Source organism: Crinia signifera, chromosome 7 (assembly GCF_055691185.1).
Source record: "Crinia signifera chromosome 7, ASM5569118v1, whole genome shotgun sequence".
Lineage (NCBI taxonomy): Eukaryota > Metazoa > Chordata > Amphibia > Anura > Myobatrachidae > Crinia > Crinia signifera.
Window position 1 is genome coordinate 15,679,181 of NC_139223.1, and position 15,741 is coordinate 15,694,921.

The following is a 15,741-nucleotide window of genomic DNA, read 5'->3' on the forward strand; positions in this document are numbered from 1 at the left end:
GGACAACATTGACAGATATGTGTGGAGTTAATAAAAGTCCCACATCAGTAGTCCCACACATACTTGTGTGCATACCGTCAGAAAGTCCCATTCCTATTTCCGACATTGTCCCTTCCCTGCATACTTTCACTATGCAGTTAGCCTCTTCCGGCAACAAATCTGGAGCAACGGGTGGGAACAGGCTGCTCACATCTTCCAGCTGTTTAAACTGGGCCTTGTGATGTGAGGTCTCATAAGCAGGTTCCATGACTGCTGTAGTAGGCAGAGGCACCTTGCCCTGGTGGGGCACCCCTGGTGAGAGCAAGCTGCTGACATCCTCAGCTTCTGCTTCTCCCAGCAGTTTAAACTAGGACATTGCTTCCAGAGCTGGTAACAGCAGCTGTTCTAGGCGATGCCACTCCGCATCTACCCGGCGGCACTGATCTCTCCAAAATGGGGTATCCAGCTTCCTCCAAGCATCGACCTCCTGCTGCGCGAATTGGTAACATTCTCCCAGTTCTCTCAGCAGCACCCCAGGAGACGCAGATGGACCCCAGACACGAAATGCTGCACGATACTGGCTGAAGGCATTGCACTCATCGTCTCTTGCCTGGGTGAGCTGCTTGGTCATCTCCCCACGAGTATGGTTGTGGCAGGAGATACCTTGCAGCTGGCATTTTTCCGTTAGTTCCTCTGTGCTCATTAGGGTAAACACATCATCATCCTCCAATGGGTCAATATACCCACTGGACCCCTCCGGTACCCTAGGGGATTGGTACTCCGCAGCCTCTGTGACTGCCATGCACCCCACAGTCTCCCTGGTACTAGCAGAGATGTCAGCTCTCTGAGCATCGGTTGTAGTGTCCAGGGCCAGCTCATTATTCACAACCAAGCTGACACTCACTTGGCTTCGGTCTGTAAGGTAAGTGGATCATTTGGCGAGGTACACACTATCTCACCTGTCACTTAAATAGTAGATTGACAGATTAAGGCCTCTCATGTGAGAGTAGACGTCTGAAAATAGAGAAGCAGTACCTGCAGTAGTGTGGTAACTGTAGGTGGTTGTTTCTAGTTCACAGTGTGTAGGGGAGAAGTGGGGACCCTGAGTGGGGTTCCCACAGTTCCCCTATTTTGAGTGAGTTTATTAAAATATAGCTTTTAATCAATACCTTAAAAAATTGGACTACACAGACATGTAACTAGACTTGGACACACATACATAAATGACATAAAAAAGAGACAGTATACGTTTGTTAAATCACCGTGGGTTATGGCCTGATGCCGTCAATCCTCTATAGATTCCGAGGAGGAGATTTAATGACGGCTAGTATCAATCTGACAAGTTAAATATGTGCAGAAAGAATGATTTCACAAAGTATTTCCCAACAATCAACTCAAGGCAGAGTAATGTATCTACTTGTTAATCTTGTTGCATTTATATTTGCAACAATTTATTCTGCAACATTGTTTACTTGGTGGAGAGAAAGTCCAATTATCATATGTGTCTCTAGGGGTCACCCTAAGTACAAATGATCCTGTTTTTTGCCACGGAGGACGTATACATACAAGATTTACTGTCCTGATACAGATATGAGTGTCACACTAAAAAGTGAAGTTTACAGAATGCATATAGATGATACCAGTCTACCTTCAGTCTATGGTGCTCTCACGCTTATAGCACCCAGTGTCTGGTATAGGCAATTATCATATCACATTCAATTGTGCAGCAGATCAGTAGTATAATATCAGCTGTGCTAAATCTGTGGGGTATCGGTATAAGGTTGCCAGAGGTATTCCTCTGGTTCTTATGTGGGTTACTGGTAGGTTCTGGGTAGAGAGGGGTAGGTTGAAATAGAGTAGTCTGAAGATCCCTATGAGGGTATTATGAGGTGTTCCCAAACTTACTTTATATACCCTTGACAGACATGTAGTGAGATCTGGTCAAACTAAGGAAGGTCCCCCTTCCTGTCTGGCAGGTCTCTCTAATCCTATGGTCAGCTGCCACCAAAATAATTTAGTGGGCTTTATGGGTATTGTGGGGGAGCACCTCACCCTGAAGAAGCCTTGGTTAAAGGTGAAACGATCGTTGGTGGTGATAGTGGAGTGACGCCACCACAGCGCGCCTCCTGCAGCAGCAATCAGCAGCTGTCCAGATCTGTCCTGGTACTACGAGCTAAGGTATTTCCTCATACTCCAAAACTACAATGGGAAATAGAAAAATGGCGCAGTAAGATACTTGATGTTTTTTCTTTTTGTATTACAGGCTCCTCCTTAAATTTGTCTGGAGTTATTCTCGCGTTGGTATTGATGACCGGATCAACGAGAATTCAGTGAAAAAAACATAAACGATAAATAATTAAAGATTTATATAAAGAATAGTGTGTGTGTCACTTAATATAAACCAATAATATGGTGAGAAAGGTTTCTAGATTCCACAGGCGTACCAAGACTCACGTTGTTTTACGAAGATGTTCCTCTCATAAAGGTATCTTTGGTACGTCTTTGGAGAGCTTTTAGATTTCTCAGTAGGAATCCTTCTTCATTATGAAGTATTGAATGTTTCCCACACGTGCTCAAATGAAAAAATAGAAGGCGTCTTAGATTCTAATATACTTTGAACAATTACTTCTTAACGATTTGGTGAGTAAGTGGGGAGGCTGAAAAGATGATAAACTTTTGACAGCGTACCTCACTTACGTGATTAAAGTGAGGGAGAACACATGTAAAGGTTTCTTTACTTTTGAAGAAAGAGGGCGTACCCCTACTCACGGTGTGGTTAGATGGTTTCAAACCTGTAAAGGTTTCTTTACGTGGGTTTCTCCCTGGTGCAATAAATTATGTGGCTGTGTGGATCCGGTGTACATCAATTTGGAGTATTAGACATTTTCCTCACGTACTCAAAATAAAGAAATAAAGAGTGTCTGAGGTTCTAATATACTTGAAACATATATTCCTTAAAAATTGGTGAGTAAGTGGGGAGGCTGAATAAAGGTGGTGGACTTTTGACAGCGTACCTCACTTACATGTTTGAAGTGAGGGAGAACACATGCAAAGGCTTCTTTACTTTTGAAAAAAAGGCGTACCCCTACTCACGATGTGGTTAGATGGTTTCAAACCTATAGAGGTTTCTTTACATGGGTTTCTCCCTGGTGCAATAGATTGTGTGGCTATGTAGATCCGGTGTGCATCAATTTAAGCCAGAAGCTTCCCCAGTGCAGGTTTCATAAAACAGAGATTTTTCAAAATATAACTTGGTATAAAAGGTTTTTACAATCACTATTTTAGGAGCCAAAATATAGTGGCGTACCTTACTCACCCCTATTTGTGGGGGAAACACGCTCGTAGCGGTTTCTTTTCCAAGGTGCTTGTGGTTAGTGTGTGAAAAGGCCAAATAGAGCCGGGAAGCCGATGTTAAAAAGGTATCACCGCATATTTTAATCCAAAAAAATTCTTATACATGTCCCATACAATGGATTTTGTGGGCCAAACCACAAAAATCCGAAATCCAATACCAAAAATTATTTTACAAAACCAAACAATAAAAGTTTAAAAATTGAATAAAATCAATACATACATCCAAAAAAAGTGTGTGGCTGTTCACTCTCCTCTGGCAGGATCCTTAGGCCATAACCCACGGTGATTTAACAAACGTATACTGTCTCTTTTTTATGTCATTTATGTATGTGTGTCCAAGTCTAGTTACATGTCTGTCTAGTCCAATTTTTTAAGGTATTGATTAAAAGCTATATTTTAATAAACTCACTCAAAATAGGGGAACTGTGGGAACCCCACTCAGGGTCCCCACTTCTCCCCTACACACTGTGAACTAGAAACAACCACCTACAGTTACCACACTACTACAGGTACTGCTTCTCTATTTTCAGACGTCTACTCTCACATGAGAGGCCTTAATCTGTCAATCTACTATTAAAGTGACAGGTGAGATAGTGTGTACCTCGCCAAATGATCCACTTACCTTACAGACCAAATCAATGTATGTATAGATTACCATGCGTAATCTGAAGTAAAAGAGTGCCCCAAAAAACAGAGAGTCTTTCCTTCTTCTTCTTTGCAACTACAGCCACTCTCTTGGGTGCACCTCCACATTCTCAATTAAACGGAGGGTATCCCTCATGATATACAGCAGTTATTGTGGAACCGTAATGTTATCATAATTTACTATCTCTTGTAATACTTACCTGTGCACCGGTCGCCCTCCCCTTCCCCTTTTCCCTTCAAAAGTGACTCACTTGGCTTCCTCTGTCTGCTTCCAAGATGCGTGATGCGTGATGCATGATGCGGTCCGGTGAAATTCGCGCCAGCGGTCATTTGGGACCTCTGTCCCTTATTAGACTCCCCATGATTGATAACAGAGTCCACATCATGATCCAACACATTATTTACTTCCGCAGAAAGTACAATTTCTGTACGAAGCCCATCTCCTGCTAACTCAGTAGCCACGGCAGATAAAGTCTCACGTAAAGGTTCGCCATCATGATGCCCTGTATCATCCTCCACTGGTTCACCAACAGCGATCAGCCCTCCGAGCCTCACCAGTTCCAACTGGTACTCACGCTCGGCCTGACGCTCTGCAGCCTCAGCCTCTCGTATGGCTTTGCACTCCTCAGCCTCTAGTACGGCTTTCCACTCAGCAACCTCAGGCTCTCGTCTGGCTTTGCGCTCCGCAGCCTCTCTGTCCACAGTGGCTTTGCGCTCCGCAGCCTCTCTGTCGACAATGGCTTGGTAGTGCTGCACCAGCTGCGAAGCGAATACGGGGTTCACATTCTTAATTTGCCTGATAGCAGCTAGAAGGTCGCTCTGCAGTGTAGACTTGCTGGGTCCACCAGAAGTGTTTGACCCTGGCGCGGAATCATTTGTAAGGTCCAGTGCTGACTGAGCCCCTGGGATAGGATTGTCCATGGACTGGTTTCCTCAAGCAGCTAGAGTCCGATCGGCATCCACGAGTGCCCGAATCAAATGTTTTCTACTCTGGCCAGACCAAGGGATATTCCTCTGCATACACACGACCGCCAGGTCATCTCTCTCCATGCTGGTAACCAGCCATCCTGAGTCTCACACTTGTCAAATAAAACGATAGGAAAGAAAAACAAGAGAAGGAGGGGGGGGGGGGGGGGGGACAGAGATTGCATCCACTGTGTGACTTTTAAAACTATAGTAAAGCTCTGAGTTCTGATTCTGGTGATGTGGGTATTTCTCACAAAATTCTACCCACACTCACTTAAGTTCTTAAAGAGAAATATGAATTCTCCACCCCACCGCTTGCCACAAGATGTCACGGACCCACCGGTCGCCTGCTCCGAAACGTCAATCTGAGCAGCTCCGGCCGTGACTGGGTTTCACTTTGGACACTCGGGTCCTTTCTTTGAGGTACACTGCCACCAGCCAAAACATGATTTTAGCACTTGAAACTGCGCAAGGGGCAGCTTGGCTCGCACCTGACCACACAATGCAGTATAAACTAAGGTAACGCTGACCACTCTTCTGAGGCTAATGAGTCTTAAGAACACAGAACCAGGACTGAGAATATGTATTATTTATTCCTAGAAATACTACAGAGCTTTAAAAAATGGTTACAAGATATTACAATGATTTTAAAAGTACACACAAGATTAAATGCAATTTCAGAAATAAAAAGGGATAAAAAGAAATGACAGAACTGTATCTTACACGTAAGTACACATCTTGATGTGGGGGGTCTCCACAAGAAATCTCTGGTCGCTTACAGCCTGTTTGCTGCACCCCCGGGTAGTGACACTGACCATAGAGAGAAGTAGCTTAGTTATACCTTGCAGACTCCCTCATCCCTCCCACCCTTGGGATTTGACTCTTTCCATGCTGAAGGAATGTGGAAGGTCCCTGGCAATGTATCTTCTACAGTCTGCTGTTTTCAAAGTGATTGATCCTCCTTCCTTGCATAGCAGACAGGCTTCACTGATAAGAGATCTGAAGGAAGGGGACAATTTCTAACCTCTTCTTCTGGACCATGGTTTATGAGGGGTCTCAGATCTTATCTTACATCCTAACTCCAGAGGAGTCCACAGATGGCTACACTCCCTGGGTCACCAATAGTCCACACACATAATACATGACATGTTCTGATCTCCCACATAATAATCACAGGCGGCATGATTTTACAAAACATACCAGACATACATTTGTTGAACAGATAATCATAACAGGAGGCATACGTTAATTTGATCCGTCACCTGATCTGATCGTTACACCCTGTATATAACATATGTAACTGTGACAGGGAAGGTGGCCCCTCTCAGCTCTGGGTCCCATAGCAGCTGCACTTCCTGCACCTATGGTAGCTACAGTCTGTATATAACACATGTATCTGTGACAGGGAAGGTGGCCCCTCTCGGCTCTGGGCCCCATAGCAGCTGTACCACCTGCACCTATGGTAGCTACACCCTGTATATAACACATGTAACTGTGACAGGGAAGGTGGCCCCTCTCAGCTCTGGGCCGCATAGCAGCTGCACTCCCTGCACCTATGGTAGCTACACACCTGTATATAACACATGTAACTGTGACAGGGAAGGTGGCCCCTCTCAGCTCTGGGCCCCATAGCAGCTGCACTCCCTGCACCTTTGGTAGCTACACCCCTGTATATAACACATGTAACTGACACGGAAGGTGGCCCCTCTCATCTCTGGGCCCCATAGCAGCTGCACTCCCTGCACCTATGGTAGCTACAGCCCTGTATATAATACAGGTTACTGTGACACGGAAGGTGGCCCCTCTCAGCTCTGGGCCCCATAGCAGCTGCACTCCCTGCACCTATGGTAGCTACAGCCCTGTATATAATACAGGTTACTGTGACAGGGAAGGTGGCCCCTCTCAGCTCTGGGCCCCATAGCAGCTATACTCCCTGCACCTATGGTAGTTACACCCTGTATATAACACATGTAACTGTGACAGGGAAGGTGGCCCCTCTCAGCTCTGGGCCCCATAGCAGCTGCACTCCCTGCACCTATGGTAGCTACACCCCTGTATATAACACATGTAACTGTGACAGGGAAGGTGACCCATCCCAGCTCTGGGCCCCATAGCAGCTGCACTCCCTGCACCTATGGTAGCTACACCCTGTATATAACACATGTAACTGTGACAGGGAAGGTGGCCCCTCTCAGCTCTGGGCCCCATGGCAGCTGCACTCCCTGCACCTATGGTAGTTACACCTTCTTCGATAAATGTTTCCTTACAACAAGAGTGGTGGTGTAATATGTGTAAAGACTACCATCCGGCTTACCCATTTCGAGCAGGCACGCCCAGATCTTAGATTTATGTACTTTTTCTGTGATGCGCAATTTAATATCATTCTCTGTCTCTTCCAGTCGGATCTCGGTAAATGGATACTGCTCTGATGGCTCTATGAACTTGAATCGCAGAACCTGAAATTGTAAATACTTTTATTTATATTTTTCAAACACAATGGAGGCACTGCGCTAATTTAGTTCACAGACCTTAGGCTGAAGGACATGCACCAATAATAAGAAAATATATATTTAGTACATACTGTAATTGACACATAGTATAAAAGTAAGTTCTCTGAGGTTGCCACCAAACAAAGATACTTTTTAACATTATTTGCATATATAAAACAAATTCATATATTACAAAATATATATGTAGAAATAAAATAGGCAATAATATAATAAGAATGACTTAAAATTGACTAATCTAGATGGTAATCGAATTCTAATACTTATTTCATATATGTACTTTTTGCACAAAGTAGTCCACCAAGTGCCCGGTGTAATATGATGTTATTTTTTTTTTAATTGAGTCTTTATTTAAATTTTGCTTATTTCTTTTTTTAGACATTTAAAATACATAGAAAACAACAGAACATATACCAGGCTGTATATCAGGAATTAACAACAATAAATATACACATACAAAAATGCAACATGGAGCAGAGTGCACAATGGTGTCGCATATAGCATTTTATTAATACAACTTGATATCAATGCATGTGAACCCCAAAATATAGTTCCCCTAGCTGGCGGTAACGGAGAATCACATATGAGGCTTTTATACTATGGCTGTAGTATTTTTACTTTGGGAAGGATGGGGGCGACTGAAGGGTTCCGTGGTTTAAATAGCTATGGGAGAGGGGAACTTAATGGCTCATGCGAGGTAGTCTAGGATGGATGAGTTTAGCTAATTGACTCTATAATGAGGGGTATTAAGGTATTTTACCTTATCTGCTCAATAGTCGGACCAAGAAGAGACCAGGAAAACTGCAATAACCATAGAATTTAGGTGCGATAGCACACAGCATTATATGTGCTGGATTAACAGTGATTCCACGTGGAGGAGAAAAAGAAAAAAAGAGAAAGGAAAAGGAAAAAAATAAAGGGTCAGGACTGGAGATACGGTAATAATACTATACTATTCAAATACAACAGTACGTGGGATTATAATATTGTGATAACCGATTATTCAGAAAAAAAACATGTGATGAACTCCCATAAATTAGGAGATGGCAAGTGCAGTGACCCACTTACAAGGCACGGAAAGGGACTGCCGCCCACGTCCTTGGACAGATGACTATATAGGATAGGCAGTGGAGGTCAATGCACTATGCCTACCGTTTAATCGTGCTAGGGTCATAGAATAGTGAAACAATCCAGATCAGGATATGTGCAGTGTACGTGAACATATACCAGTGAAATTCACAATTAAAGTGGAGTGTTTGTGTCATGCATAACTAGGTCCTACCCTTTAAACTGGTAGAATACAGAACAGTGCCATGGGTTCCAAATCGCGTAAAATCTAGTGCTGCACCCTTAAGATGCGTGAAAAAATTTCTCATGCTCAAATATAGTGTTTACTAAATTTAACCATTCTTTAAAATTCGGCCCATTTTGTGCCATCCAGTATCGCGCTATGACCAATTTGGCCAATGCAGTAAGATATGTTAGAAGAAGGCTCAATTCTCTCGACATATCTTCTACTTGCCATATCCCCATTACCAAGTTGATGTCCGTGAGGACGGCTTGTGCCACCCCCAGTCCCTCAATCACCTGGCAGACCCTACCCCAAAAGGAACTAACTCTATTACAGGTCCTCACTAGGTGCCAAAATGTAGCACCGTTCTCACCACACTTTGGGCACGCGTCCGAATCAGAGCCTCTTATCCTACTCAGCTTGACCGGAGATAATATGATGTTATTAGTTTGAAAAGTACTTGCCGTAGATGGGATGCGGGCAGTATGCCAGCAGTCGGAATCCCTGCGGTCGAAATACTGAAGCTGGAATCCCAACTGCCGCAATGCCGGCACTTTGTCCCTCTATGGGTGTCCACGACACCCATAGAGGGAGAATAAAATAATGTGCCGAGCGTAGCGAGGCACGGGGCCCGCTGAGTGGCGATCCATGGCCCCCCTTGTCGGCATTGCGACGGTCGGGATTCTGGCGGCGGTATTTCGACCTCCGGGATTCCGACCGCCGGCATATCATACCGGACCCCCGTAGATGGTATAATAGAGAAATCTGTAGTGTGCCGCTGGTGTCCGCTGTGGTGCCAGGACTCAACACACGCAGCGGGGGTCCAAATGGTTTGAAACTGGCTGGGGATGTGTCGGGTGTTGAGGCTGCGTCTCTCACATGCCTTGATGGTATGGTGTGCGATGCTGTCTCTCTCACTGGCAGCGTGACGATCTCCCTCCCTGCTCCAGACACAATGTAATGGACTACGCTCCCAGCGGCTGGTATACAAGATTTGAACGATTTGTGATGTAAAGTAATTCACCGGCAATGCAATCGGTGGTTGCAAGTGTGAGCACAGAATGGAATAAAGTCCAAATGTATCAAATGAAGCTGCACAATGTCCTTATAGTATGTCCACTAACGCATTTCGCTTTCAAGAAGCTTTTTCAAAGAGTAAAGTTTTACTGCAGCCTTCATATACCTAGCATGTAAGTGGGTTCTGTTTGTGATTGGACCCATATCAACTTGATGCAGGTGTGGTTTAATTTAATCAAGTAGATGGATAACACACATCCTATTTAATGAAGACATTTTTACATAGGAGAGAGCAAATATACATCACTATTTCATTCCTATATGATTTATTCCAGATGGAGACACAAATACATAAGTTGAAGAGTGTGTTTGTGCGTGTGTGCGTGCGTGTGTGCGTGTCTGTTGCATTGCGGGCACACCGTGGCACTCAGAGCCACCAAATTCGGCAACAAAGTACCGCTGGACCTGGTGGTGTGCACATCTAAGCCGTTTTTGGGAAATTTCACTTAGAAATGTAAAAAACACCATAGTTCAATTTGCCTTTATTGATGATCTGGAAAAAAGATTGATGATCTGGGAAACCGAAGACAAAGGAACAGTACCACACCTGCTTTCAATGCTGTCATTGAGTATGAATGCAATCACATTCTAACATGGTGGAGGCTTTCAACAATTGGGAATTATTGGGGAAATACATAGACCACACATCACACACACACTCACATCACACACACAGTACACCATATACGCACACACAGCACACTACTCACACGTATATAGGTAGCACACCTCACACACTTACACATTGGACAGATACACACAACACACACAACGTACCACAAGCAGTACAGCACACACCCATATACACTACAACACACCCCAAAACAGTACAACACACACACACACACAAACACACAGAACACACACACACTTATACCTCTTTTACACCAAAAATCTTGGATCTGACATGGCATTTGGAACATGGATCCAAGCCAGGTTGGATCCGGGATTTGCACCTTTTACACTGTGATGCCTACCTGCAGTGTAGACGGAAGATGACATCATCTCTGTCAGCACCGGGGTTTCCTGTGTTCCCGGCTGTGACCGTGGTGGACCAGTGGAGGGCACTGGGAAGCAGAAAGCAAGAGGGACATGCACTGGGGACCCGGGTACAGGGAACCAGAGGGTTGGCGGAGACCAGAAGCAGGGGCATGGAGTCTAACTTGCCAGCGGTATTCACCAGGGAGTCCCGCAAGGAACTATGGACTTGGCTGCGTCTGACAAGCAGGTCGCGGCCCCCTGCCCTGGTCCTCTGGACGCAGGCTGGGACTGAGTACACATGAGGTTTGAGAGAATGTCTTTGAGACGGCCTGAGAGCCGGGGATGATAGTAGACAGCCTGGGAGCTGTGGGACAGCCTGGGAGCCGGAGGTGATATTTGGCAGCCTGGGAGCTGCAGGACGGCCTGGAAGCCGGGGATGACAGTTGGCAGCCTGGGAGCTGCAGGATGGCCTGGGAGCCGGAGGTGATATTTGGCAGCCTGGGTACAGTCGACACGGGATGTCGGCAACAGGTGGATATGCAACAATACTGTTATACAGCAACTGGTGAACGTCGGAGATGACACCTGGATGTTGACAGTGCCTGTCGACAGATCAGGACTGTGATGGAGAAAGTCACTGATGGTTTTAAAAGCAGTTTGACTTGGGAGCCAATGGGTCTAGCCTGGGAGCTAGTGGTTATTGCCAGCCAGTGCCAGCGGGATCCTCTGCTGGGGATAGCTTGCTCATTCAACCGCAGTAATGGAATTAGCAGGAGCCTCTGGAGATGAACGGAACCAGGTACAGTAAGTAGCAGCAGCAGGACACTTGGAGATGGTATCGCTGGAAGACTGGATAGCCAGGAGCCTTGGGAACTTCTCTAAACAGGAGTACACTCAGGGAATAGATGGAAGCAATTGTTCAAGGCAAGGAAGTTAGGCCCAAGGCCTGATCTATATCCCCCTTGCCTGTTCGTGATTGGCTGCAAGCCGCAGCATCAATCAGAACCAGGAAGGGTCAGTGTACACCTTTGGTTCTGCTACAGGTGTACAGGTCAGAGTTCAGACCAGCGGTCAGTGTGATTGGTTTGCACAGTAGCTGGTCACAGGTGTCATGGCGGCGCCCACGCTGCGTGGGCATGGCGTGAAACTGGCAGAGGGCATCGCCAACTGCCCACGGGGGCACAGGGGACATCACACCATGATCCACCAATGGAGGCGGCACAGACAGTGGACCTGCAGCGCAGGGCAGAACAGCGTGAAGGTAACGGACGCAGTCGCAAACGGGGCTGCGCACCGCGGTTTGTGACAGTCTCCAAGCGCTGGGACCGCGATCAACCCCGCCAGGACCGCCGATCATCGCACTGGGGGCAAGCCCAGCACCAAAGTAAGCACCCCTCCAGCCCCTGTCTGCGAGGTGAATGGATGCCGCAGACAGACATCCATTCACCTCCTCCCTGACTCTGCTGCTGCAGAGCACAGCAGACAGCAGCAGAGGCTGTGTGCGACCCCCACCCAACCTCCATACTGACCGCAGGATGCTGTGTCACCCCACCATCTCTGTCCCTGCATCACCCCGCCATCTCTAGCCCTGCATCACCCCGCCATCTCTGTCCCTGCATCACCCCACTATCTCTGTCCCTGCATCACCCCGCCATCTTTGTCCCTGCATCACCCCACCATCTCTGTCCCTGCATCACCCCATTATCTCTGTCCCTATATCACCCCAACGTCTCTGTCCATGCGTCACACCGCCATGTGGCATAATGTGAATTTTGGCTCAGTCCGGGTGGCTTATTGTGAATCTTTGCTCAATCCGTGTGGCATAAAGTGAATTTTGGCTGTTTCTGTGTGGTATAATGTGAATTTTGGCTCAATCCGGGATGCATGATGTGAATTTTGCCTCAATCCATGTTTCATAATGTGAATTTTGGCTCAATTTATGTAGCATAACAGGAATTTTGGCTCTTCCAGTTTGTCATAACATGAATTTTGGCTCAATCCGGGTGGTATAATGTAATTTTTTTTGCTCATTCTGTGTTGCATAAGGGGAATTTTGGCTCTTTCCGCATTGCATAATATTTAAGGAGCAAGTGTAAGGGGGTCTACTACTGTTTTGCATAATGTGTATAAGGGGCATACAGCATGGTACACTACACTCAAGGACATGCCCCCTTTTCAGTCACGGCACCCTCTTTTTCTGGAATGTGCACATAACTTCAGTCTTCAATTTTCCCATAAAAATTCCACTTCGACCATTGCAAACACATATTTATGCGTAACGCACCTCACACAACACAACACACAACACCACACACCCACATACACTACAACACACACAAAACAGTACAACGCACACAAACACACAAAAGTAAATGCATCATAGGTGCTAAATCTCAGGAGTGGATGTGGAACTCATCAACACACAAAAGCTATGAAGTCAGGAGTGGTGCGTTTCAAACAACAACAACAACAACACCCCTGATTTCATTGCTAGCATTAAGTATCAATGCAAACGCATTCTAACATTATGGTGGAGGTTTTAATAAATTTCAATCTTGAGCCTTTAACGCAGCATAAGACAAGATTTTACAGCAATTTTGGAAATTAAAAAAAAAACCAAGGTTTTCGCGGGCAACGCCGGGCGGATCAGCTAGTAATTAGAGATGTGCGGACTCGGATTCGGGAGATACGAGCCCCCACGAAGCCCGGTTCCGAGCAGCACTCAGAGATTCCCACCTGACTCGGATCCGTCCGCGTGATTAGAACATCATCTCCCGGCGCCGGATTTCGCGAGGCATTATAAGCGGCTGCCGCGTCCGCCATCTTCACTCCAGTCTAGTAGTGGGTTGGGAGAGGGTGTGTTGGAGCTGCTGCTGGGGCTTAAACCTGAGCTTGACCTTGAACGCAATATTTTATTTGCTGGGGCTGTCTCTCAGTGCTGCTGTGTAGTCTAACTGTGTTCTTGTAGTACTACTGTCTCCTCTGTGCGGTCTACCTCTGGTGTGCTGTGCTGTAATTATTTTATTAGCTGGGGCTGTCTCCCTCAGTGCTGCTGTGTACTCTGTTCTCCTCTCTGCTTAGGGTGGGATCTCCCTAGCAAGGAGGACAGTCTAACTGTGTACTTGTAGTACTACTAACTCCTCTGTGCTGGGGCCTACCTCTGGTGCTGTGCTGTACCTAATATTATATATTATATTAATAATTAATTCTATATATAGTCCACTGGTGCTGCCTGCACTGAATAGAGGCTGCCAGTATTATTTACTCAGGCCACTGGCAGTGCTACTGCCTAAATGTACCTACCTATTTATTTATTATTTATTTATTAACAGTTTCTTATATAGCGCACACAGATTCCGCAGCGCTTTACAGAGCATAGTTATAATCAAAAACACATAACAAATTACAGTACAAGACAGTTTCTGACAAGTACATGGTTAATATGGATAGTTGCACCAGGGGACAGGACACTGAAGCAATTATCAGGGTGGCAAAGGTTTATATATTCTAAGAAAGGCACATAAGGAGAGAGGGCCCTGCTCGGGAGAGCTTACATTCTAAAGGGGAGGGTTAGACAGACTGGGGTGACACAGAAGGTGAAGAAGTGAGCTTAGACAGGTAAGGTTGAGAGATTGTCAGGTTTTATGCAGGAGGGTGGGAAGAGGTCAGCTTAGTCTTTAATATTTTAAGTCTAAAAAAGTGCTGGGTCATCCAAGAGTAGACAGCAGAGAGACAGTTGGAGATATGAGTGAGGATATAGGGAGATAGATCAGGAAAGGATCGGTAGATTTTAGTATTATCAGCATAAAGGTGGTAGTGGAAATTAAGTGAGCAAATAAGCTCACCCAGGGAGGACATGTAGAGATAGAGAAGAAGAGGGCCAAGAATAAAATGTTGGGGGACACCTATTATCAATGGAAGAGCAGGAGAGCTAAAGTCATTAGAGGTACAGCTGTGCATTTTTAAAACAGACAGTGCATATGCTAGCAGAAAGAGTAATATTCAAAGTTTTAGCAGTTAAGAGTTGCACTTGTCTTGATTGTAGTTTCCTTCAGTTTCTGTCCAGTTTAAGTCCAGGCTAAGTCTAGGCGACAGTGTGCGGTTGTATATTCCTACTTAGAATCTTCCTACTTTGAATTCTGACAAAATTTCTAAAGCCAGATTTCTATAGCCAGCCAAGGCTTAGTCAGCCTCCAATACTCTAATAAGTAGATCTGTAAAAGCTGTTTCTAACTTCAGTAATTAAGACCGCACCCAATGCCCCTCTCCCACTAGAGAAAGTGAGCAATAAAACTGAGATAAGCAAATGGTGAGATGTTACAGACCATGTCCAAGTCACTAGTCAATTTTAAGTCACTATCTAATTTTAAAAATAAATTTGTACATTTACCTAGGACAAAGCAGTATACTAATCACAGTGATGCTAGTTCAAATATGACTGTTGCATGAATGGAATTGTACCTAGGACAAAGCAGTATACTAATCACAGTGATGCTAGTTCAAATATGACTGTTGCATGAATGGAATTGTACCTAGGACAAAGCAGTATACTAATCACAGTGATGCTAGTTCAAATATGACTGTTGCATGAATGGAATTTTACCTGCAATGAGAAGAGAATAAGACGGGAGTTATGTCACAGCAAGTCCAGGCTAAGTCTAGGCGACAGTGTGCGGTTGTATATTCCTACTTAGAATCTTCCTACTTTGAATTCTGACAAAATTTCTAAAGCCAGATTTCTATAGCCAGCCAAGGCTTAGTCAGCCTCCAATACTCTAATAAGTAGATCTGTAAAAGCTGTTTCTAACTTCAGTAATTAAGACCGCACCCAATGCCCCTCTCCCACTAGAGAAAGTGAGCAATAAAACTGAGATAAGCAAATGGTGAGATGTTACAGACCATGTCCAAGTCACTAGTCAATTTTAAGTCACTATCTAATTT

The 15,741-nt window shown here is 45.3% G+C and overlaps 1 protein-coding gene across 1 annotated transcript in view; it reads right to left on the reverse strand.

Moving 5' to 3' along the window:
• The window catches only part of LOC146019826 (nucleoside diphosphate kinase A1), a 179,729-nt gene extending 165,471 nt beyond the window's left edge, over positions 1 to 14,258 (reverse strand). The window contains exon 1 of the mRNA XM_083152410.1: positions 14,251 to 14,258. The gene's annotated coding sequence lies outside the window, so the exon portion shown is untranslated. The remainder of the gene's footprint in view (positions 1 to 14,250) is intronic.
• Positions 14,259 to 15,741: the final 1,483 nt, after the last annotated feature.